At 41.3% G+C, this 24,211-nt stretch overlaps 1 protein-coding gene and 1 long non-coding RNA gene across 7 annotated transcripts in view; one reads left to right on the forward strand and one right to left on the reverse strand.

Moving 5' to 3' along the window:
* Positions 1 to 24,211, reverse strand: part of LOC103476621 (protein kinase C epsilon type-like) — a 233,349-nt gene that overhangs the window by 145,402 nt on the left and 63,736 nt on the right. The gene's annotated exons all lie outside the window — the stretch shown is intronic.
* Positions 6,595 to 7,728, forward strand: LOC103476619 (uncharacterized). Its single transcript, XR_014091054.1, has 2 exons — positions 6,595 to 7,210; positions 7,467 to 7,728. It is a non-coding gene; the product is annotated as an uncharacterized LOC103476619 (long non-coding RNA).

Below are 24,211 nucleotides of genomic sequence, written 5' to 3' on the forward strand. Positions count from 1 at the left end.
TCATAATTATCAAGTGATATTTTCAAATTTCCTGTCAACTTTAATCATTTTTAGCCCGCTGACGGCACCCAACCACCGGGCTTAGCAAGTCTTCTGGGGGAAACCTTGGATTTGTATCATGGAAAATTTATCAAACATCAGTTTTCTAATCTTTATTTTAAGTCGTATTTAATAGATATATATCTAATAACAAATGATGGTGCTACTAATATTTTCGTGACAGATTTCTGTTCGTCGTGTATTGGGACAAAATAGTTTTCTAGACATAACTCAATGAATCACATAGCGACTAATAGGCGATGTCCAATCCAATAATGCATATCAATGAAAGGCGTAAAAATAATTAACTATACATTAAGAAATTGTATTTAAGCCTCGGTGCTACATGAAGCTCATTTTGAAACAATGCCAGTTAAAAACAAATATATACTTCCACCCCTGAAAAAATCCCTGCCCCCTCTTGCCACTCCATAAATATTTTTCTAGATCCGCCCCTGGATGTGGAGCAGTAAAGCAGACTGCCACTGTACTCCAGCCTAGTGGAGACATGTTTTCCATTTTGACCAATCATGTTTTATTGTCCTGAAAATTGATGAACGAGCCTGGGTTTGGCTATACTCAGGAGAACAATACTTTGGCTGGTGCCAAGAGTGAAGTTTGACGGAAAGATTGTTTTAGTGTGGGATTGCTTTTGAGGGTGTGGACTTAACCCCTTTAGTTCTAGTGATGGGAACACTTAGTGCTGTGCCATTCTGGATAATTTCATGTTCCCAAAAGCATGGGGTTGACCTTGAGCCAGTGTAAAAAGCATATTACATAAGGTCAAGGAGTCTTAACATTCACATCACAACTTTGAAAACCTTTGGGTTGAATTAGAGTGGAGATTGGATGCTACAACACTGCATGAAAAGTGAAATTTTCAACAGCTATTGACACCTATTTCTGCCATGCACATGGAGATTGAGGGCTATCGACAAGAGTTTTTTTGTCAGAATGGAAAATTGTAGGGCACTGCCAAGATTTGTCAAAAATTGTGTGTGTCCTTGTTGCCCCATCACCCCTGTCCCTTTGGGCCTAGAAGAGGCTTTCATATTTAAAAGAAGTTGCTGGGAGCCATGCAAATGCAAATGAACTCTTGAGCACCGGCTTTTCAGACTGTAGTCTCTGTTGTAGTTCACCCATTTTACCTTCTGTGCACCGCCCAGGTCTGCTTACCAGTTCCAGGACCTGACCAAAACCCCTCAGTGTTATTACCTTGAGAAATAATGAGATTTGGTTAAGTAGAAAACAGACATTAATCCCAAAAATGTTCTAATGTTACAAGTCATACAAATGGAACAAATACAGAGTGACATTCACCAGCACTTGACCACACTTAGCTCACCTTAGGGATGTAACCAAGTGTGTATATCAAAGTACAATTTTCAGGGTAAATCTGATTATATATTCTCAACATTGCATGTCGGTCAAGCTCATCCAAGATTGTGTGGTGGAATGCAGACAGAGTACACATTTCCAAGAGAAGTGTTTCTGCTGAAGTGAAAACACTGAGCAAAAAGCACATCAGTTGTGTCATCATGAGACAAAAAAAACGACACTTTCCACACAGGAAACAAACTAAACTCTAAAGGAGTATTAAAAGGAAAAGAACTATTCTCCCCTTGTTCTTGGACTTCTTTTGAACTCCATTTGGTTTTGAAGTATAACTGATAATTATTATTATTATTTCTTGTTGGTTTGTTTGTTTCCCCCCTCCCCTCCCCTTGTTTCTTTTGAGCAATTTATTTTTGTTAAGTTGTTGCTGTTATTATTATTATTATTATTATTATTATTATTATTATTTCCGCTGCAATAAATAGCAATATAAACAAACCTCTTTGCATCAGTTGCATCAATTATTCACCGCAATCATGACTCCATGCCATACCTACTTCTGATTCTACAAAGTGGTTAACACTACACCTTGCAGTCAGACTTGCACATTTAACAAGAGCGTTACATACATGTCGTTAAGTTTTAAATTAGCATATTTTAAATTTATTTTCTTAACAATTGGTAGCTATGCTAACTAAACTGAGCATTCACATTTGAATCTGCACAGCTCTGTGTTATGCTAGCAGCAGAATGGCACAAATCGAAGGGGAATAAGGATGAGCAGCACCACATGAGATTTTGATTGACAGCACTAAAACTCTCCTGCCACTGACTGGTTGTTTCTAGCACTGGGATAAGGTAGAGAAAATAGACTTTTCACAAATTACCTCTCATACCATACGCTCACAACAAAATGACAGTTTTTAAAAAAATGTGAAAAAAATATTTATATAAAAGTGACATTGCAGCTTCAATTTCACCCAGAAGAGGATGGGTCAGGAGGGACGTGGGTTAGAGCTGCTGCTGACTGACTCATCTGTTGTTAAGTGGTAAAAAGTACAAGGGCAAGTTAAATATATGAATATGTTGGTAATTTCTTTCCTTAATTCATTAAATATTAGTGAAAAGTAGGTAAAAACTAGTTTGTAGCTAAGCTACAAACTTAGCTTAGCTAAATGGTTAATAATCTCACAGTCTACCCACCTCTCTCGGAGGAAAACCGGGTTAAATAAATTAACACTCTTGCCTTTTTCTCTCTTTTTTTTGAGAACCTGATTTTATAACTTTTCTTAGCAGCATAGTAACTGCCACAATCATTCGTGATTTCCACTGGCTGCTGCTAACAGCGTCACTCTCAAGCATTCCAAGCAGGAACAAACCATTTAAATGCAGATGGGGGGTTTCAGGGCAAATATGGATGTGTGTTTTTTGCTCTGGGATTGGGAAGTAGGCTGTTGTAAACAAATATTTTAGTAGATGAGTAATCTATTGATTGGATAAAAAAATGATAAAATAAAATATTGGTAAATCTTCCATAACACCAGCGTTACTATTGGATATCAATATCAGTCCATTTTTTCATATTTGAGCATCCCTAACAGTTACTTTTTTGTAGTTTAGAAAATTAACCTGCAACAATAATAGCTCACTTTCTAAGTTAACCTGAAGAAAAGTTATACAAAGATCTGAAATTATACTCAATTTAATAATAAAGAGCCAGGTTCATAAATACGCTTATAAAAAATGTCTAAAATCCAGCTTTTAGTTTAACAGATTAACTCTCACCTTACCCCATACCTGTCCAGCTTTGGGTTTGAGAATATGGGAAATGTCGCCTGGAGTGGGGGAGGGTTTGGGGTGGTGGTGGGGGGCAGGCGAGCGAACGAACATGAGATGGGGGTGGAGGGGAGGAAATAGACCAAGGGACAGACGAACATAAGTCCAGGGACCGGTAGACCAGGGGACGAACGTAAGAATGGGCGGGGGGGGAGAAATATGGGATATTTACTGCACCTTCATTCGTCACACTCAAACTCATCTACCAGCCATGTACCGCCACGATGATTTCCGCCACTCGTTTGTTGAGACCAGGGTGATATGAAATTTATTGTGCTATTCCGTAAAGCTGCACTTACATTGTAACCAGGGTTTCCCCCAGTGTATTATAAGCCTGGCGGCCCGCCATGCTTTACTAGCCCTGCCGCCAGGTTAAGTGTTGCTTGTTTACGTTTCTAAGGGGAAAAAACAAAAAAAAACTAAATCTTGGTTTTTTTGGGGGTTTTTTTTAAGCTGGGCTGCATATGTCTCTTTTGCTCTTAGTATTTCACTAGCAGAGAAGATTCATTCCTAAAGGATAGATTTATAATAGATAGGTTTATAGTTTATGCATTTAAACCCGAAAGCGCGCGGACCAATCACACAGCTGGCGCCTCGGCGTCACTGCTTTACCTCAGCTTGTGTGCGCCTCCTTTCACTCAAACTGGACACATGCTGACCTGTATGGATATTTACATAAACCTACTGGGAGGAATTATGATCCTTTGGAGAACTCTAGTTAAGAGTTTAAACCCCACCGCGTTAGCTCTGGTTGCGCAGCTCTGTGTGAACCGCAGAAATAAGTTGTAGCGAATTCAGAGGTGCGCGTTGTAGAGTGGTGAGAATGATTTATCTTTGTGAACGAACAATTATATGGGGCGTTTACATCTCAACACGCTGCCCAGCATGTGGCTCTGTGTCTGTCTTCCCTGTAAAGTTTATGTTTGTGGTCCCGGTTGGCCGGAGAGTTAGTGGATAATGAGCAGCGCTAACCTCATCATGCAGGTTCAGCCCGGTGAGGAGCTTTCGCGCTCTCCTCGGAGATCTCTCTCACGCTGATTTTATATTATTTTAGTATTATTTTTCCGGTTACATGATGCATCAAACCATATCAAATGCGTTGTCTACTTAGAGTTAATGCGCGCGGCCACGCAGAGATCTGAGAAACTCGTCCCATAAACTCGACCAACCAGAATAGTCTCTGTGTCGCTTATTAAAAACTCAACAGACACGAAATGGAAGAGCTACTAAAGCCACATTAGCAGCATTAAATTAAATCTCCCATTTGTTGCGGATCTCTGCGTAGTGCAGCAGATTATGTCATCATGCAAGGCTGGTCCAAGGCTGTATGAGGCCTTGAGCAGAATTTGACTTAGGGGCCCCTTTTGTTCCTAAAAATGTCAGCACCTCTAACAGCTTCTGTGTTAGAGTTTGTGAAATATGGGAGAAGGGAGTAGTTTAATTGGCCAGCCTAAAAAACAGTAAGTTCTAATCGCAGTTTACTCTTTTGAATTTGTAAATTCAAAGATTAAACTCACAGCATCAGATTGTTGCTATGGTAACAAAACAATCTAACTATGAATATTGTTCTTTGAAGTTTTACAAAGTAAACTTGCCAGCTCCTTAACATCTTGTATTTAAATGTTAAACAATTTCAAATCATTTAATTTATGTATGCCTAAACAATTGAAAAAAATTTAACAGCATTGATAATCTCAAAAAACTAGTGTTTTTTGAGATTATCAAATCTCAAAAAACGCTAAAATATTAGCGTTTATGGGGCCCCTGAAGCGCTTGGGGTCCTGATGAACCTGCTGACTTAATTTGGATTAAACAGAAGTGCAAATGTGTTGTTTTTGGACTAGTTGTGGGTTCAAATAGCATTTCGCTGAAGATCTTTTCCCGTAACATATAAATTACACAGTAATACTTTTACATTTCCTGTCAACTTAACGTCTTTTAATACAAAAACACGGTGGACCGCCTTAACGCCCCGACCACTGGGCTTAGCAAGTTTTCTGGGGTAAACCCTGGTAACCATCAACTACTCAGCCGCCCGCCGTTTTCAGTCTATCCGCTTACCTGTATTAATACTCCCGTAGCACTATTCCCGCCTTTCGCTTTGAACCAGCAGCTCCCGGAGGAGAAAGGCTGCCGTACTCCAGGCATCATGCCATTCATTTTAAGGATGCTTGTTGAAACTATGAAAACCTGGGCATTATCACCAATTAATAAAATCCTCCACGGGCCGAACTTGAAGATTGCCTCTAACATTTAGTCAACAACTCAGAGGTGGAAATGAGAGCTCTGCGCACCGTAAGTAATGTAAGTAATGTTCCGGTCGGAACACGGTGAGCTAAATAATAAGGTATAAATGAACTAAGCTTTGAGGCAGGTGAACTTTCCTAGAGGAATTTTAATAATCGAGATACTCAACTTACTCAAGGAATCGTTTCAACCCTAGTGGGAACATAAAATTTTTACTGCTAAAAACAATCTTTGAAAATACAATATGATTAATTTTGTAATTGACAAGCCCCCGATTTTTTTTAAAATTTCTATTAACAAAAAATAAATGTTGGTCATGGCCCCTAGAATTATCACTTTTGCCCCCTATACCGCGCCCCTGTTTGCACATGTAAAATTTTGGTCATTATAGTTCCTTTGGCATACTAAGCTGTTTAAGTCTTCTGAAATCGCTTCCTAATCTGGACTTTGTGATTAAACATTCTCAGTATTTAATCACAAATACTGGAATACTGGCAAAAAAACCTGTATTCCAACATGTACTCCTTCAAATGGAGATGTAAATACATGTTGGTGTTGCAGTGCAATGGGCCAAACAGATTTTAAGATATCTGTAGGTATCGTTCAGTTATAGAAGTATGCCATGAAAAAGTATAATTGGAGAAAGAATATTCAAACAATGATCTATCTTATCCATTAAAATCTATTTTACATGTGTTTTAGGAGCACTGAAAAACATAGTTTTGGTTGAATGGATGATATAAAAGCAGAATATGCACAATTACATACAATAGACTTGTTGAACATGATCTTACTTTAACATTCCTCCCATCTGAAAATTTATCATTGCATAGCTTAATCAAAAATAATTCAAAAAACATGTTCCGGAGTGGTTCATTGTACAGAAAATATTTTTGTTAATATTCAAACTAACAGTTAATGTTCCCTGATTGCTTTAAAGACCCAGAGTCATGCCCAGGGGTGAAAGTAGTTTTAACTTTTTGGGGGTATTATGACAAAATATATATACATACAGTTGCATCTTTTTGTGCTTTGGAGTTTCTGTGCTGATTAAATTTTTGCGAAGCGATAAAAGCTGTGTAGCTCTTGCAAAATAGAGCTGTATTTCCCTCAGTCCACTACCCAATGTTGACACGTTGAGATGCCATGAGACCTAAATTCTGAACATCATGGTGTAGCCGAGTTAAATTTATAGTTTTTTATTTTTTATGGTGAACCTTCTCAAAACGCATGATTGCTGTCGCCTTTGTACTGCAGTGGGTTATTTCTGTTTTATACCGTTTTTATTTTTGGACTCTAGTGTGGTTCCAAATCCATCCCCATTATATATGTATATTTGTTTTTCTTTGGGTTTTGAATTGTATTTTATTTTGATGGAGAAGCTTTTATTTTCTTGTTTCCTGTTTCTGTGTCACATCCTGTGAGTTCGCGCCGTCTCCTCAGTTCGCGCCGAGCTGCGCTGGGGAGAGGTAAGCGCACACAGTTGTCTTGCAATTGTGGATTAAAACATTCAAAACGTTGTATAAAGAAAGGGTATGCTGCTCGATTCATAAGTTGTAAATAGTTGTTTGTCCTATTGATGTTTAGCACAGCGCCGTTCTGGGTATTTAATTCCCACGGTTTCTTACATTTATTCGGTTTATCCAGTAACATGGTTATTTTATATATCTTTTCTGTTCTGCTGGATGGTAAAGGTGTGCGTGGGAAAGCCAGAGCCGGGAGCTGTTGCTGAACATGGTTTTGTTTTAAACAGGTATGTGAGTTATTTTAAAATGTTACCCGGTTGTTGTATATTTTTATATTGTGATGGAAATTTGTAACTTTTGGGCAGATTTCGATTTTATTTTAATTGTTTTTATGAATGTAGATTTCATTTTATTATTATTTGTGAACTTTAATTGGCTTTATCCAATTCCTCTGAGTTCGCGCCGAGCTGCGCTGGGGAGAGGTGTGCGTGGGAAAGCCACAGAGCCGGGAGCTGTTGCTGAACATGGTTTTGTTTTAAACAGGAATAAAGCATCGTAAATCCTGGTTCCTGCTGTGGTCATTTTACATCTGTTACATCTGGTGCCGTGACCCGGATTCACTGGTTAGCCACTGCCGACCGCCGAGGGTTCAGCTGTGCGCAAGTGACGCTGACGTCATCAAGCTGGTCGACCTGTGGATCCTGTTCATTACTGTTAAGGTTACGATCACTTTTCTGAACGCAGAGACTTTAATCAATCACTCAAATCACTATATCAGTTTGATAAAAGTTTTTTTGTGGATTGTGGAACCCTTTTTGGTTTATATATATTTTTTTACATCACTGGTTTGTACTGTGTGAAGCATGGCAGGCAGAGGCCATAACACTTTTAATGTTTTCACACCAGTAGCTGGGCGTGGCAGAGGATCTTTAGCCCAGAGTGATACTCAAATGATTTATGAGGGGTCATCAGAGACAGAGGAAATTATTGAAATACCTCCATTGGAGCCCCAGTTTTCTACTCCTATAAATAATAATGAAAGTACCATGCAGCAGTTACGCGATCTCATTGGTGAAATAGGGAGCCAAATAGGTGAAGCCATTACCAGCCGTTTGTTACACAGTGGATCTCACTTCACTCCGGAGAAGCTTTCACAAACACAGTGTAAGCAGGATGAGGCACCCAGCACAGTGGTTGATCTCACAAAAATGAGTTTGGTGATGAAATCAGACATTAAAGAGCCCCCTATTTATCGTGGTGACGGTGATGATAGGATTTCTGTTCATGAGTGGATAGAGTTGATGGAAGTCTACTTACGCAAGAAAGGATTCTCAGCTGGAGAAAAGACTGATGAAATCCTGAACCACCTGCTTGGTAAGGCGAAGAGTCTTGTAAAGATTGGACTTAAGAGTAGCCCTACCACACCTGTAAGCCCTGACGCAGTCTATAACATTCTGAGGCGCTATTTTAGCGACATTCCAGGGTCTTGCTTGCCACTGGCTGATTTCTATGCTACTCAACCAATAGCTAATGAGACGCCAGTGGATTATTGGGTCAGACTTAACACAGCTGCTGAAAATGTTGACAGGCATTTGAAAGATCAAGGAAGCAGCTTGAATAACTTGGATGCAGAGATAGCAATGATGTTCATCAGGAATTGCCCTGATCCTAGTCTCGCCTGTGTTTTCAAGTGTAAGCCCTCCAACAAGTGGACACTCACTGAGGTGCAGGAGGCCATTGATGAGCATCAAAGGGAGCATCAAGTGAAAAGACCACATGTAACTGCGGCAAAAGCAAAAGCTTTCCAGATTGCTACTGCAACAGCAGCACTTGACCATTCAGAGCCTGAAGTAGAATGTAGGCAAGTGAACACTGTCAAAATTACTCCTGTCAGTTCTGCCAACTCAAATGATCGTACTGCAGAGTCAGGTGCGTTGGAACGGGTGCTGACTATGCTCGAAAGAGTATTAGAACGCACTGCTCAGCCTGCAGGTGATACTCAACCCCAGTTTTTCCGTCCCAGTCAGTCTTCTCCATGTCAAGTATGCGGCCACAGTAACCACTCTACGCGAGCACACTGCATGAGAGAGAGAAGATGCCTGGCCTGTCTTGAGATTGGACATCAACGAAGAAGTTGTCCAAAAGTCACGAACACTCAGCGAGTTGGAGACTCTGCTGACCAGGGAAACTAGGCCACTCACACCCGAGAGGGCACTGTGTGAGTGAGCATGAGACCCTCACCTCAAAAGGAGATATTAAATCTGTGTATACAGAAAGTTTGAAATCTGCTCCATCTAATACTTTTGTGTTGTTTCAAAACATATCCAGACTAGAAAAGGCTGACAGCCTCTTTTACACTGATGCACAAGTTGGGGATAAAGTATCATTACAAGCCCTTTTGGACACTGGTTCCATGGCCTGCACTATCAGTGTAGAAGCTGAACAACTCCTTAAGAGTGCAGGGCTTACATCCCAACCTGACTGTAACCATAATGATATCATTCTCGTAGGCTGTGGAGGAGTTCAAGTAAAACCAAAATGCATCCATGAATTGAAAATGAAAGTGTATGATTGTGTATTTAGTGTTCCAACTTTAGTGGTTCCCGGGCAGAAAGATCAGCTAATTCTGGGCACAAATGTCATCAAACACATTTTAAATCAGTTCAAACAGTCTCCTCACTTTTGGCAAGTTGTAAGTAAACCCGAGTGTGCCCAAACACCAGAAGTAATACAGTTCGTTAGTATGCTATCTGGCATTGAGAGATGGAGAGGTGATGTAATCCCAGATTTTATTGGAACAGCTGAACTGATGCAGGCAGTCACTCTTCTCCCAAAGCAGGAACATCTGATTTGGGGCAGACTTCCAAAAAACTCACCTCTGTCTGAGGGCAGTGCCATTCTAGTTGAGCCATCAGCCAAAACACAGATCCACAAAAAAGACATTATTGTCTGTAGATCAGTGTCCTCCATGAATGGTGACAGGTGGGTCCCAGTGCGCATTCTAAACACCTCTGATAAAGCTATCACATTAAGGCGTCACACCAAAGTAGCAGAGGTGTCCACCTGTATTGCTCTTGAAGATATGGATGTGACTCTTGAGCCAGTGCTAGATGCAAAAGTCAGGACCAACAGTCAGACAGTGACAAATGACAAAACAATCAGCTCTGACTCTCCCTGTACCAGTTTCCACAATACCCTGAGTGACTTGGGGCTGGAAGATCTGGACATTGATTCTTGTGAGGTGTCTGATTATTGGAAGTCAAGGCTGTTGCAGCTGGTCCAGAAATATGAAGACATTTTTTCAAGAAGCAAACTTGACTGTGGGCTGGCCAAAGATTTTGTCCACCGTATCCGCCTTTCAGATGATCGACCATTCAGGCTTCCATATCGACGTGTTCCACCAGGGCAGTATCACAAGCTGCGGCAAGTTCTCACAGAAATGGAAGAGCGAGAGATCATTCGCAAATCTAATAGTGAGTGGGCTTCTCCTGTGGTGTTGGTGTGGAAGAAAAATGGAGATCTAAGGGTCTGTGTGGACTATCGCTGGCTAAACACTCGTACGATTAAGGATGCTCACCCTTTGCCACACCAATCGGACTGCTTGACGGCTTTGGGTGGCAGTGCCATATTTTGTGCCATGGACCTCACCTCTGGTTTTTATAACATTGCCATGGCTGAGGATGATAAAAAACTAACAGCTTTCACCACACCCATGGGGTTGTATGAGTTTAACAGGTTGCCTCAAGGACTCTGTAACAGTCCTGCCGACTTCATGCGCCTCATGATGAACATCTTTGGTGATCAGAACTTTTTGACACTGCTTTGTTATTTGGACGATTTGCTTGTATATGCACCTGATGAGGCAGAAGCTCTGAAGAGGCTCGAGATTGTCTTCAGCAGGCTGCATGTCCATGGCTTGAAATTGGCCCCCAAGAAATGCCAGCTATTCAGGAGGAGTGTGAAGTTTTTGGGGCATGTTGTGAGTGAAAATGGTGTGTCAACCGATGCCGATAAAGTCCAAGCTGTTGTTGCTATGACAGAGTCTGATTTGATGATGGAGGACGGTGTCACACCCTCACAAAAAAAGATTAAGTCATTTCTGGGGATGGTAATGTACTACCAGCAGTTTATACCAGATTGTTCCCGCATTGCCAAACCATTGTTCACTTTGACTGCCGCACCCAAAGGAAAAAAAGGGAATGGACGAGGCGCAGCAGCATTCAAGAAGTTACATCCAAATGATTGGAAAGAGGAACATCGGCGTGCATTTGAAGAACTAAAAAATGCGCTACTGGAGACTGTAGTGCTTGCACATCCTGATTTCAGTCGCCCTTTCCTTCTGTCTACAGATGCTTCGCAAGATGGGTTGAGGGCTGTTTTGTCTCAAGTTCAGGAGGGTGAAAGTAGAGCACGACCCATTGCCTTCGCCAGTAAGGCTTTAACGCGTGCCCAAAGTCACTACCCTGCTCATCGCCTTGAGTTTCTGGCGTTGAAGTGGGCTGTTTGCGATAAATTCAGCCACTGGCTTAAAGGGCACACTTTCACTGTCTGGACTGACAATAATCCCCTGACATACATCCTCACGAAACCCAAACTTGATGCATGTGAGCAACGATGGGTTGCCAAGTTGGCACCTTACAACTTCAGCATCAAGTATATACCTGGCAGTAAGAACATCGTTGCTGATGCTCTCAGCAGGAAGCCTTTTGCTCTGGATCGTGTCTGTCAGCGGATTTTGAATGAGTCTTATAATGACCTTGTGGGGGAATCGCAACAAGTACAAGAAGCTTCAATTCAGGACACATTCAGGATTGGTGTCAACTACCAAGACATTCAGCAAGCAGCCCCATTGGATGAGCTAAAAAATCAATCCTTATCTGACTGTGAAGTATCTGCAGTGTTGACTGGTCATATGGAGTGGGATGGAGGTTCCAAGCAGAGAGTGGTTTCATGGCTGGCCCAGGATCTGGAGAAGTTGGCCCAGCCGGGTGAAGACCTTCTGCCCGTTTTCTCGCTTCAAGAGCTGCAGGATAGTCAGAGGAGTGATCCTGTCCTGTCCCAGGTCATCCCGTTTGTCATCCGAGGGAGACGTCCATCAAGACGAGAGAGAGTCGGGTTGCTTCTGAAAGTGCTCCAAATCTTAAAACAGTGGGAGAAACTGAAGATGCTCGATAACATCCTGTACAGGGTTTGCAAAGACCCATTAACAGGAAAAAAGCGACATCAGTACATGACACCTTCCTCTTTGGTCGGCCAAGTTCTCAGTGGTGTGCATGATAATGCTGGCCACCAGGGTCAGAGTAGAACTCTATACCTTTCAAGACAAAGATTCTTTTGGATCGAAATGGAGCAAGACGTCAGGGACTATGTGAAATGTTGTAAGCGTTGTGTTGTTAGCAAGACATTGGAGCCAGAGGGACGAGCACAACTCGAAAGCATCAAAACCACAGGCCCCTTAGAGCTAGTTTGTCTAGACTTCTGGTCTGCAGAAGACTTGAATGGGAAGAGCGTGGACGTGTTAGTGGTGACAGACCACTTCACTAAGATGGCTCATGCCTTCAAGTGTTCAGGCCAGTCTGCAAAACAGGTCGCACGTCAGCTGTGGGATAAGTACTTTTGTGTATATGGCTTCCCGCAGAGAATACATTCAGACCAGGGTGCGAATTTTGAAAGCCAGCTTATCCAGGAGCTACTTCAGATAGCAGGTGTGAAGAAGTCCAGAACAACGCCCTACCATCCTATGGGGAATGGCCACACTGAGAGGTTTAACCGGACTCTAGGGAACATGATTAGAGCATTGCCTCCCAGAGAAAAGCAAAGGTGGCCTCAGATGCTGCAAACGCTAACCTTCGCTTACAACTGTACTGCTCATGAGTCGACTGGTTATGCCCCATTCTTCCTGATGTACGGTCGGGTCCCTAGATTGCCGGTGGATGTTATGTTCCACAGTGTGATAAAAGACAATGACATCACAGACTACAACAGTTATGTTAAAAGGATGAGAGATGATCTCAAGGAGGCTCTTCATGTTGCTCAGATTCATGCTAGTGCAAAACAACAGCGGCAGGCTGATGTATATAATAAGGGTGTGAAAGGTGCTAACATTGAAGAGGGCGATCAAGTCCTTTTGGCAAACAGAGGTGAACGTGGGCGTAGAAAACTTGCTGATAGGTGGGAGTCGACCATGTACACAGTGATTTCGAAGGATTCAAGATGTCATACCTACCGCATTAGAAACCCTGACAACGGACATGAGAAAGTGGTTCACAGGAATTTGCTTTTGCAAGCTAGTTTCCTGCCAGTGCATGTGGATCATGAGACAGAGTCTTCCTTCTCCAGTGTTGGTCAGGAGTCCCAAGAGAAAGAGGAGGACGATGGGAACCTGTCTTTGGAGGGACTCAAAATTCGCAAGTCCGAGCGTACCGCCAGCTGGGTCGCAGAGGTCACCCCATCGGAAAATTCTTCAGTCCCTTTTGCTGACCCTGAGCCTTCTGATGTTGAGCTGCAGACTAGTGACTGCAATGGGGAAATTGCAGAAGTTATAAGTGGATCAGATGGTCGTTTTGGAGGGGCAGCGGAGGGTCCATTCAATGTTGCTCTGTCAGACAAGGATGAAGGGCTGAATGATGCTTCTGAAGGACAACTGGAGACGAGCAGCATTCAATCTCAGGATCAAGCCTCTGCCAGGAAGCCTGTTGCAGACACTGGTAAACTGACAGTGACCACACCCATGGACCAAATCAAGACCAGGTTGGGCAGGGTAGTGAAACCAGTGAATAGGTTGATTCAGAATATGACACAGAAAACCAAACAAGGTGGTTTTGTGGTTGGTGGGTTAGCTAAGACTCTATTCATGTGAATAAATTCTTTGCTCATTTGGGATATTTTTGTTCATTACGAACTTGAAAGTTTATGTTGTTACTGTCATTCTGTGTGTCAAGATAACACTTATTTGGTAATCAAATCGAGAATATGTAAACGGCACATTCTTATGCAAAGTGGACATTATGAGTCTGGCCAACTCTTTATTGTCACTTTCTATTGAAATATAGAAACCCTTGGTTGCATAGTGATTATCATCGAGATGTAGCTACGATTAGCTGATGTTATCTTGTATGCAGTTTCTGATCTGATCTGTAACTGTTTTGAGAAGTTCAGGGGGGAGTATGTAGCCGAGTTAAATTTATAGTTTTTTATTTTTTATGGTGAACCTTCTCAAAACGCATGATTGCTGTCGCCTTTGTACTGCAGTGGGTTATTTCTGTTTTATACCGTTTTTATTTTTGGACTCTAGTGTGGTTCCAAATCCATCCCCATTATATATGTATATTTGTTTTTCTTTGGGTTTTGAATTGTATTTTATTTTGATGGAGAAGCTTTTATTTTCTTGTTTCCTGTTTCTGTGTCACATCCTGTGAGTTCGCGCCGTCTCCTCAGTTCGCGCCGAGCTGCGCTGGGGAGAGGTAAGCGCACACAGTTGTCTTGCAATTGTGGATTAAAACATTCAAAACGTTGTATAAAGAAAGGGTATGCTGCTCGATTCATAAGTTGTAAATAGTTGTTTGTCCTATTGATGTTTAGCACAGCGCCGTTCTGGGTATTTAATTCCCACGGTTTCTTACATTTATTCGGTTTATCCAGTAACATGGTTATTTTATATATCTTTTCTGTTCTGCTGGATGGTAAAGGTGTGCGTGGGAAAGCCAGAGCCGGGAGCTGTTGCTGAACATGGTTTTGTTTTAAACAGGTATGTGAGTTATTTTAAAATGTTACCCAGTTGTTGTATATTTTTATATTGTGATGGAAATTTGTAACTTTTGGGCAGATTTCGATTTTATTTTAATTGTTTTTATGAATGTAGATTTCATTTTATTATTATTTGTGAACTTTAATTGGCTTTATCCAATTCCTCTGAGTTCGCGCCGAGCTGCGCTGGGGAGAGGTGTGCGTGGGAAAGCCAGAGCCGGGAGCTGTTGCTGAACATGGTTTTGTTTTAAACAGGAATAAAGCATCATAAATCCTGGTTCCTGCTGTGGTCATTTTACATCTGTTACAATGGCATGGAGTGCATCCCAGGTGTCCATGTCTGGCATATAACCATTCATTTTAGATTTTAAACTGGTTATATTGATCCTGTGTCCAGACAGAGGGATAATCAGTAGGCCTAGCATCATGACCTATTTGTTCTGAAGATGCAGCTTCCACTTCGTCTTCCTAATATGATGCCTCCTCACCCTGACTCTCATTCTGATAGGAGGAACCACAAAGCTTTGTTAAGTTAAAAGCATATCTTCTGAAGTTGGAATATTTTTCCTCCAAAAGGTTCCAGAGGAATAGCCTCAAACCAGATGTTGGACTGGATTTTATTTCAATGTCATTTATGAATGTTCGAGCCTCATTTTCAACAGTGGAGCTATAAAGGTTGAAAAAAAACTTTCTCCAAAATAACCTATCAACATCAATATTTCCACTAAATAAGAGGCAAAAAAGTTTGATAGAGGAAAAGCTTCTCAGACTCTCAGCTCAAAGCGAGATGCCCAAACTATTTCTTTTTAAATATTAGACAATTAATTTAATTTCACATAATTATCGCAGAAGCCATTTGTCTGTTAAATACTTAATGAAACATATTTACCGTGTTTGTTACAGTTGAACGAGATAATCCAAGTTTGTCGTTTATTGAACGTTCAGAAATTACAGTGGCTGTAATGCACCACAGCAAAAGTAAACAAAGGTAAAACAACCTGAACAAGTGATCAACTCAAAACCACTTGCACATTTTTACTCTCTCTCTCTCTTTGTCATTTAAGCACACCCGTTGTCGTGGCAACCACCTGCTCTCCACAAGGCGAGCAGAGATTACTTTAAAAACATAACATTCAGTTTGTTACGATATTAGGTTTTCAGGCTCTATATTTATTTTGCGATTATTAATAAGCATTCCCCAAAGACAGCCGTGGTTGATTAGTTAATTTTAAACTCCTGCTCTGCTAGTTATTTTGGTATGGAACCGAAACGCACAGAATTGCGCAACATCGTGTTGAAACAATATTTACTGAGATTATTATTTTTGTTGGGTCATTAATTTGAACACGTTTTATTGATTTTATTCATTTATTTATTTTTTTGTTCTTTAATAAAGTTACAAACTTTTTGATAAGCGAGGCAGAGGAGGACGTGCTGGTCTGAGCATCCTGGTAGTGTTCAGTTTGTCACCTAATGCCGAGATCGACTCAAAACCTTCCTCGAATGACATATTGTGCCCCTGCTCTAGCAAAGCACGAACAGTTCAGAAACCATATGAAATGGGAAAGAAGCAATTTATTAACTGATTAAGTCGTGTTTTAGATTTCTCTTGAAAAATTTATCCATCACGGCTGATTTGTGGGTGCACTCACAGCTGCACAGTGAACCCACTGATTTTTTACACCTGACAGCCGCTCCCCTCTCTTGCAGGTACTGCATACCCCGATAAATCTTTTAGGGATACGCAGTACCCGACCGTACTACTTTTACCCCTGGTCATGCCATATTGGAGTAGCAGTATGCATTCCACATTATAATAGGATGTTATATGACATCCTATTATTGTAAAGGACTTAAGAAACTACAGATGATTAATCAGTATTCACAATTAGTTGCTTAACTCTTGAATTTAAATTGAAGAACAAAGTAGTTGAAAGTATGTGATACCTTCTGAAAGAGTTTAAACATTAGTATTCTTTTTTTAAGTTTTGTTATTTAGACACTAAATATAACTCACACATGATGAATCATTATATTCTGTATAAACTAAAAAGGAGACAGCTCAAAGTAGAATTGAGTAAATAAACATCTACACGATTAAAAACATTTTAACAATTAATTATAATAAAATATATTGTCATGTAATTTTTGAAAAACAAATTTCTAGAATTTATTTTTTCTGTCAACTTCCTGTTCACACTCCAGTAAAGTTGGTGGTAGAAATGCCCTTTCATAGTTGGTCGGCAGTCGCCATTAAACTCCAGAAGAAAATCTGCACCACTGCTAAAGCTAACATGAACGAAAATATCCGTGTTCTATTTGTTATAAGAAGAACCTCGCTGCAGCAAACAGAAAGGGGCGGGGACGGACCACTGTCACCTTACCTACCTTATTTTAAATGGGACCATTGCAATCCGGAAGTGAAGTAGTTTTTGGTGTACTTCTAAATCTGCTCTTAAGTCCCATCTTTTTGGGCTTGTGACTGCTTCTAGTGGCGTGGGGGTGGTAACACAACTAATTTAATTACATTACTAAATCAGAATACCACAAAATCTTTATTACTTATTATTAATTCTGGCATTACTGGAACAGTAAAAGATACATTCCCTCACAAAAAAACACACCTTTTCATTTTCTTAAAGAAGTAGAGCTAATTAAATGAGATAAACAAGAACTTAAAGTGATTCCAGTTTCACTTGTTGGCCAACTGGTTGAAACTGTGGCAAATTTTAGATACCTCGAGTCATTCCTGGACAGTCAGCTCAACTTTGCTGAAAACACTGACTATATTTTTAAGAACCATTTTCAAAGACTCTACCTTTTAAGAAGACCTTGGAGTTACCCAACTTGAGGATGTATACAACCTCTAGTTAGGTAAAGGTTGTTGAGTTAAAATGTTAAGTTTTAACTTGAGTTTTAACTAATCTCAAATTAAAACAACATTTTAACTCAAGTTTTAACTTTTCATCTCCTCTGCTGGTTTGGTCACATGAGCTGCAGACTAATGCCCCTTTTCCACCAGCTCGACTTGGCCCGGCTCTGCTCAACTCCACTCGCTTTCAGAGCTTTTCCACGGGATATTTTTCGGGGCTGGCTCTGCTTTTTAGGGTCCTGCTTCGGAGCAGGGCCAGTCGGGTCGGCCCTAGTTTGGTGGGTGACTCAAGCTTCGCTGCTGTTCACTGATTGGCTGAAGATGTGGACAGATGGAGCAGCAGAGAGAAGAAAAACGAAGGCGCAACGTTTGAAACTCGCTGCAACATGAAAGTGATGGAAGATACATATATCTTCCATATATATATATATATATATATATATATATATATATAATATCAGTGATGTGCGGTCAGGGGAGACAGAGCCTCACCTGTTATGGAAAAATAATAATAAAATCATTTATATTGCCATTTTCAGTCTGTGGTTTGTACTATAAAGTATCTATTTTTTACTTAGCTTAACCAATTCTGATTAGTTTTTTCTTCAAAATCGCTGGATTTTCACATTTTACCATTTTCCCATTCAAATGCTCAGAAGCGAAGCCGGTGAGGCAGCAGCGAGCTGAGCCTCACCTGCGATTGCGCAACCTCTTGCTAACTGCACTGGCTGCCGTTCTATGGGAGCATGTTCATCCTGTGTGTACGCCAGCAATAAAATGGCTAAGAAACATTTAATATATGGACTGATTTTCCATAATTTCGCTTATGTATATAATGTACAGTGTTTTTTGTCACTAACTGTGTGTGTATCGTGTTTTGTGTGCGGAGGAGCGATCAGAAAAGGCAGAGAACAGACTTGCGGTGAGGCAGACAGTTCTCTTGCCTCATCGCTGGGGGCGCTCATGATCTCAGATATTGTGACTGCACAACTGCAGAGTAAGACACAGTGAGCTAGCCATGGAGCTAGCCACACAGTAAATAAGTAAAGTACAGCGATATATTTGTTTTCTTCTCTCTTCTGATGTCAACATGATAGACTACATTTCTACACTTAAACAGTTTTCTAAACTGGATTTTCAATTGAAGCAGGAGATAATAACTAAAGGAACACCGGAGCTGAAAGTTTTACTTCAAGACAGTTTGATGATTCTCAAACCGAGTAGAAAAGACATGCCGAGGATAGACTTGGCTTTGGATGAACGGATATTTTTGTGCAGAATTAGCGGTGCATGGATTCCATTGATACGTAAAGGTAAGACAGCAATAAGATGTTTTTGTTTAGTTTTTTAATTAAATGTGCGTGTTGTGGGCTACAGTTTATGTTTAAATAATTCAGTAAAGTAGAAGCAGTAGCTAATCTACCACAGCAATTATTTATTAATAAAACATTAAGCCTAAACTGTACTACAACAGACTAAATGTTCTGTTCTGTGTGCAAAATTCTTGAATGTTTTTTGGTGTCGAATCCTAAAACAAAGTGGCATTGTTGTCAGTTGCTATGGCAACAAGTCTGCATAACTTGGCGAATACAGATCACTTTGCTGTGGATCATAGCACGAAATTAATAGCTACATTTTTAGTAAAAGATTAGTCTTTCTGCCCCCAGTGTTGTATGCATGCGCAAAATTTCCGTAGGTCCAATAATATGCATGGTGTCTAAGTTATAAGTCAATGCCTCACCAGCAATGAACCTCACCGGACGTCACTGCGCACTGTTGTACGCAAAAACATACAACAGTGACATCCTTAGGCAAGACCCTTTGAGCTATATAGCCTACCTCATACCATGAGAGACATTGATAAACATGACATGCCGGCTCAGACGTCGCTACTGGAACAAGACCGAAATGGGCGAGAGGTGAAAACACTCTCTACTACTCTACTACGCTCTCTACTACTCAAGTAACCATGGTCAGAGGGGGTACATGCAAAGAGTGTGGGAGGAATGGTTAGATCGACATCCCCAGTCAATACTAACTGCTAAACAACTAGTGGCTCAGTGTTCCAACATCTGCAAACGGCAACTGCTATCACAACTTGAGATTGACGAGATACAACACAAGTGCTACGGCAAGAGGGAGAAGCCAGGACGCCAAGTCAACTACCTGCCCATAAACTGGGTATGTAGCCACAGTAATGAATGAACCATCAAAGCTGAACAAGGCAGCAACTGACCTGAGAAAGAGAATCGTCCGAATGAACACCAAGCAACCCCGACACCAATTACAACGGTTGAGTGAAGTACCCTCGAAAGTCTCATTGAAGATGTCAATGCAGCATTGAGAACTATCCCTACCAACACCATAACAGAAACCAACTCAGCATCAGTGATCCTTGAGATGCTTGGCTATAAGAGCAAATACCAATACCCAATACCCACCATGGAAACGCGGTCACTCTGAAATAGAGCCGAGCCAAATCGAGCTGGGTTGTAGAGCAGGTGGAAAAGGGGCATTTGATACGGGCTGTCAGGTCCCTGTATGACCGGTGTCAGAGTCTGGTCCCATTGTCGGCAGTAAGTTAGGCTCATTTCCGGTGAGAGTTGGACTCCGCCAAGGCTGCCGTTTGTGACCGATTCTGTTCATTACTTTTATGGACAGAATTTCTAGGCGCAGCTGAGGTGTTGAGCGGATCCATTTTGGTGGCCTTAGGATTGCATCTCTGCTTTCTGCGGATGATGTGGTCCTATTAGCTTCATCAGGTCGTGATCTGCAGCTCTCCCTGGAGCGGTTCGCAGCAGAGTGTGAAGCGGCCGGGATGAGGATCAGTGCCTCCAAATCCGAGGCCATGGTCTTGAGCCGGAAAAGGGTAGAGGGAAGAAGGAAGCGGGAGATCGACAGGCGGATTGGTACAGCGTCTTCCGTGAAGCGGGTGCTATACCCAGTGGCGCAAAAAGTGGGTATGCAGGGTATGCAACGCATAGGGGCGCAGCACCAGAGGGGGCGCCAAAACCCCGTCTGGAGGGGGCGGCGCGCCGATGATTGTTTTCCCATACACTTCGGCGCGTGTAACGCTCCTTCACCTCGCGCACATAACGAGGTAAATGTAGCGAGTTTTACCCTTCACGTATGGTCGCCTGCGGGGGGGGGGGGGGGGGGGGAGCGTCGCGTCGCTCCTTCACCCTGACGATCCTTCCCTCGGGAGGTTGGGTGGTGGGGGGCGCCGATCTATGATTTCGCATCCACCTGAATAATGTGTAGTTGCGCCACTGGCTATACCGGTCCGTCATGGTGAGGAAGAGAGTTGATTCCAAAAGCGAAGCTCTCAATTTACCAGTCGATCTACGTTCCCACCCTCATCTATGGTCATGAGTTTTTTGTCATGACCGAAAGAACAAGATCACGGATACAAGCGGCCAAAATGGGTTTCCTCCGCAGGGTGGCTGGGCTCTCCCTTAGAGATGGGGTGAGAAGCTTGGTCATCCGGGAGGGACTCAGAGTAGAGCCGCTGCTCCTCCGCGTCGAGAGGAGCCAGTTGAGATGGCTCGGGCATCTGGGAAGGATGCCTCCTGGACGCCTCCCTGGTGAGGTGTTCCGGGCACGTCCCACAGGGAGGAGGCTTCGGGAAAACCCAGGACACGCTGAAGGGACTGTGTCTCTCAGCTGGCCTGGCAACGCCTTGGTTTTCCCCTGGAGGAGCTGGAACAAGTTCCTGGGGAGAAGTCTGGGCCTCCCTTCTGAAGCTGCTGCCCCCGCGACCCGATCCCCGATGAAACGGAAGAGGATGGATGGATGGATAATTGGATAGTTATATATATTGGATAATTGGATGGATAATTAACCAGCAGAGTTCGCGTTAACGGAATATTTTCCATATTTGGTTTTTTAAATGAGGAGAAAATTTAAAGCCTGTTGGTCATTTTGACAGGTTATAATTAACACCCCTGACCGGTGCACATGGGCAGACATTATAGACTTTACGCAAGGAGTTCATCGCAGAGGCAACTAAAAACAGTGAATAAAAAAATATTTTCTGAAAATCATCTCATGGCCACTGCACTAAATACGTCTTTCTGACCGGGAACTGACAGCATGCTGAAGAGTTACGGACCGAACCCTTTGGAGCGCGACTGGTTCAGAAGCGCATTCCAAACCTTTGGTATAAATGGCGTTCTTAATTCAAGTCTCTAGTGCATACAGAGCAGAAAAAATAAAGAGAATGCACTATTTGTTAATCCATTTATGGTTTAAACAGAGGAGCCGGCAGTTTGTCTTGAGGAAATAATAAGGGTGTATTAATAACATTTAATTTGAACGTAGCATGCGCAGTTCGCTGCAGAACCAATGTGGACGCAGGTCCGCCGCTGCAAAGAATTAAACTTAAATCATCCTGTGGTTTCAATAAAAGGAGCCTTCTTTGTTCACATTACCCTCCCGCACCCAGAAGGAGAGCGGTGTTCTGGAGGAGCCCAGCAGATGTAACATTTGTCCGTTTCAGGGAAGCGAAACCACACAAAAAGAGATCATCGTAAAAGCGCAAGTCCGGACCACGCATATGGTCAAAAAACTTGCTGAGTTTAATTGATCAGTTTGGATCAGACAGATCCTGACTGATGGACTAGCGCATATTTCTCTGCAGATGCAACCAGGAGCAATTTGTGAGGCACTGTGCGTTCAGATCTCAGCGGGTGAAGTGACCGTAATTTAAGTGGAGTCTTTAATTTCATTTATTATAAGTCTATGTGGCCACAGTGATTTTTGTCACTACGGAGAAAGTTAAAAGGCGTTCACCTGCTTTATGTGTGATGGGATCTGGTTTCGGTTAAATTAGGTGAATATTAACTAAACCGCATAAAAATGTAGCTAGATAGCCTATGTTAATGTGATTATAATTTGATGGGTAAAAATAGTACATGACCGATTTTTTTTAATACTGTTGGTCAAGATGAAGAGTCTAGCGCGACCTCTGTTAACCAGTAATATTTTTACATGTCCTTTTAACATCTTTTAATACAAGAACATGGTGGACCATCGGGCTTAAGTTTTCTGGGGGAAACCCTGCAAAGCTATTCATTCCCTGTTTATTGTTAATTGTTAACAATAAACAATTAACATGTATGTAAAACATGCTATACAACTTCATGTCAGTCCCTATAAATCAATACTTTGTAGGAACAATCAAGGGTGTCTGTGAATCTCAATTTTTAAATTTTACTACCAATTATCAAGTGGATTTATTTCTGGACTTTAACTGCGCCGTAGCAAAACTTACAAACTTTGTCCGATACCTTTCCAGTTATTGCTCTGCCTTGATGTTTAAGGTTACACAAACTAACTTGACATGGTGACTTATGAATGATCTTCAATTAAATTTAGAAGTATCTACTACTTTGTGTGTGTCTGTCACATGAAATCCCAATTAAATACACTGAAGTCATTAGTAGGAAGTTGACAAAATGTGCAAAAAGTGCAAGAGGTTTGAATACATTAATATTTTTTTGTACATATTGAAGATTTTCTGTGGCTGGAACTGGTTCCTTCAGTGAGTCATGACTCCTGCACAGCAAATCCAGCAGGCCCAGATTAACACTGTCAGATTTGATTTCAACACTTTTAAAGTGTCTATATGGGTCCACACCAGAAAGTGTTAATTTAACTCTTTTTGGAGAGTTGGTACCTTAACTCTTATAAAGTGTCAGATATCAAATCTGCTGGAGTTAATCATTTAACACTTACTAACACTAATTCAGTGTTAGATCTTAATACTTACTCTCAGAATATTTTTTTAACTTCATAAGAGTTATTTATAATTAATATTAAATAGGTATTTTATTGTTTGAACTTTTAAAAATTCTTTGGAAAATAAACATTTAATAAAGAGGCAATAATTTTCTCAAATGCATTTATTTCAAAATGTGCACCATAATTACAAAACATTACAATGTGGAATAATGTGCATGTTTCACATGTCACTTTCATTCACATATTTTTATCAAATGGTCTGACATATCAGCCGTGTAATCCAAAATGCAGTATGTTTAATACATTTTTCTTCAATACCATATGCATGAAATTGTTCAAAGTACAAGATGGATAAAGTAAAGCAGTACATTTTCTTTTAACCAGTAGATTGCCAGATATGTACAGTACATAACAGACCAACCTGATAATCAGATCCATCATTTCTTATCCAGTACAAGATGGATAAGAAATGATGGATCTGTTTCTGTTGATAAGAGTCAGTTCCTCTCTGCACTCCACCAAAGAGATGTCCACTCACTAACGGACTGTCTTCAGGTTGTTGGGCTGTTGGTGAAGTTTGGCCGGAGACACGAACATGCTCCTCTACTGCATCGGATAGTCTTCAGTCTCTGAGTAGGACAGCCAGTGTCGGTCTCTGGATCATAAACAAAAACATAACAATGAGAAGTGGAACGAAGGAATACATTTTACTACAACTCTAACAACAAGCCTCCATTACAGAAATGTACGGTTTCAGAGATATTAACACTTACATAATATTTTGGAGCTTGAATCTTCGAAGAATCCATGGAAGGATCGGGAGGGGGAGGTTAGGCTGACGACTGGCGATTCATCCTCAACCAGACTGGTTCTAATATATACAAAAAGGCAATAAAAGGATTAAAACATGCTGCAAAATGTATATAAG

The sequence above is a fragment of the Poecilia reticulata genome, chromosome 15 (assembly GCF_904066995.2).
Source record: "Poecilia reticulata chromosome 15, P_reticulata-male-v2, whole genome shotgun sequence".
Taxonomy (NCBI): Eukaryota; Metazoa; Chordata; class Actinopteri; order Cyprinodontiformes; family Poeciliidae; genus Poecilia; species Poecilia reticulata.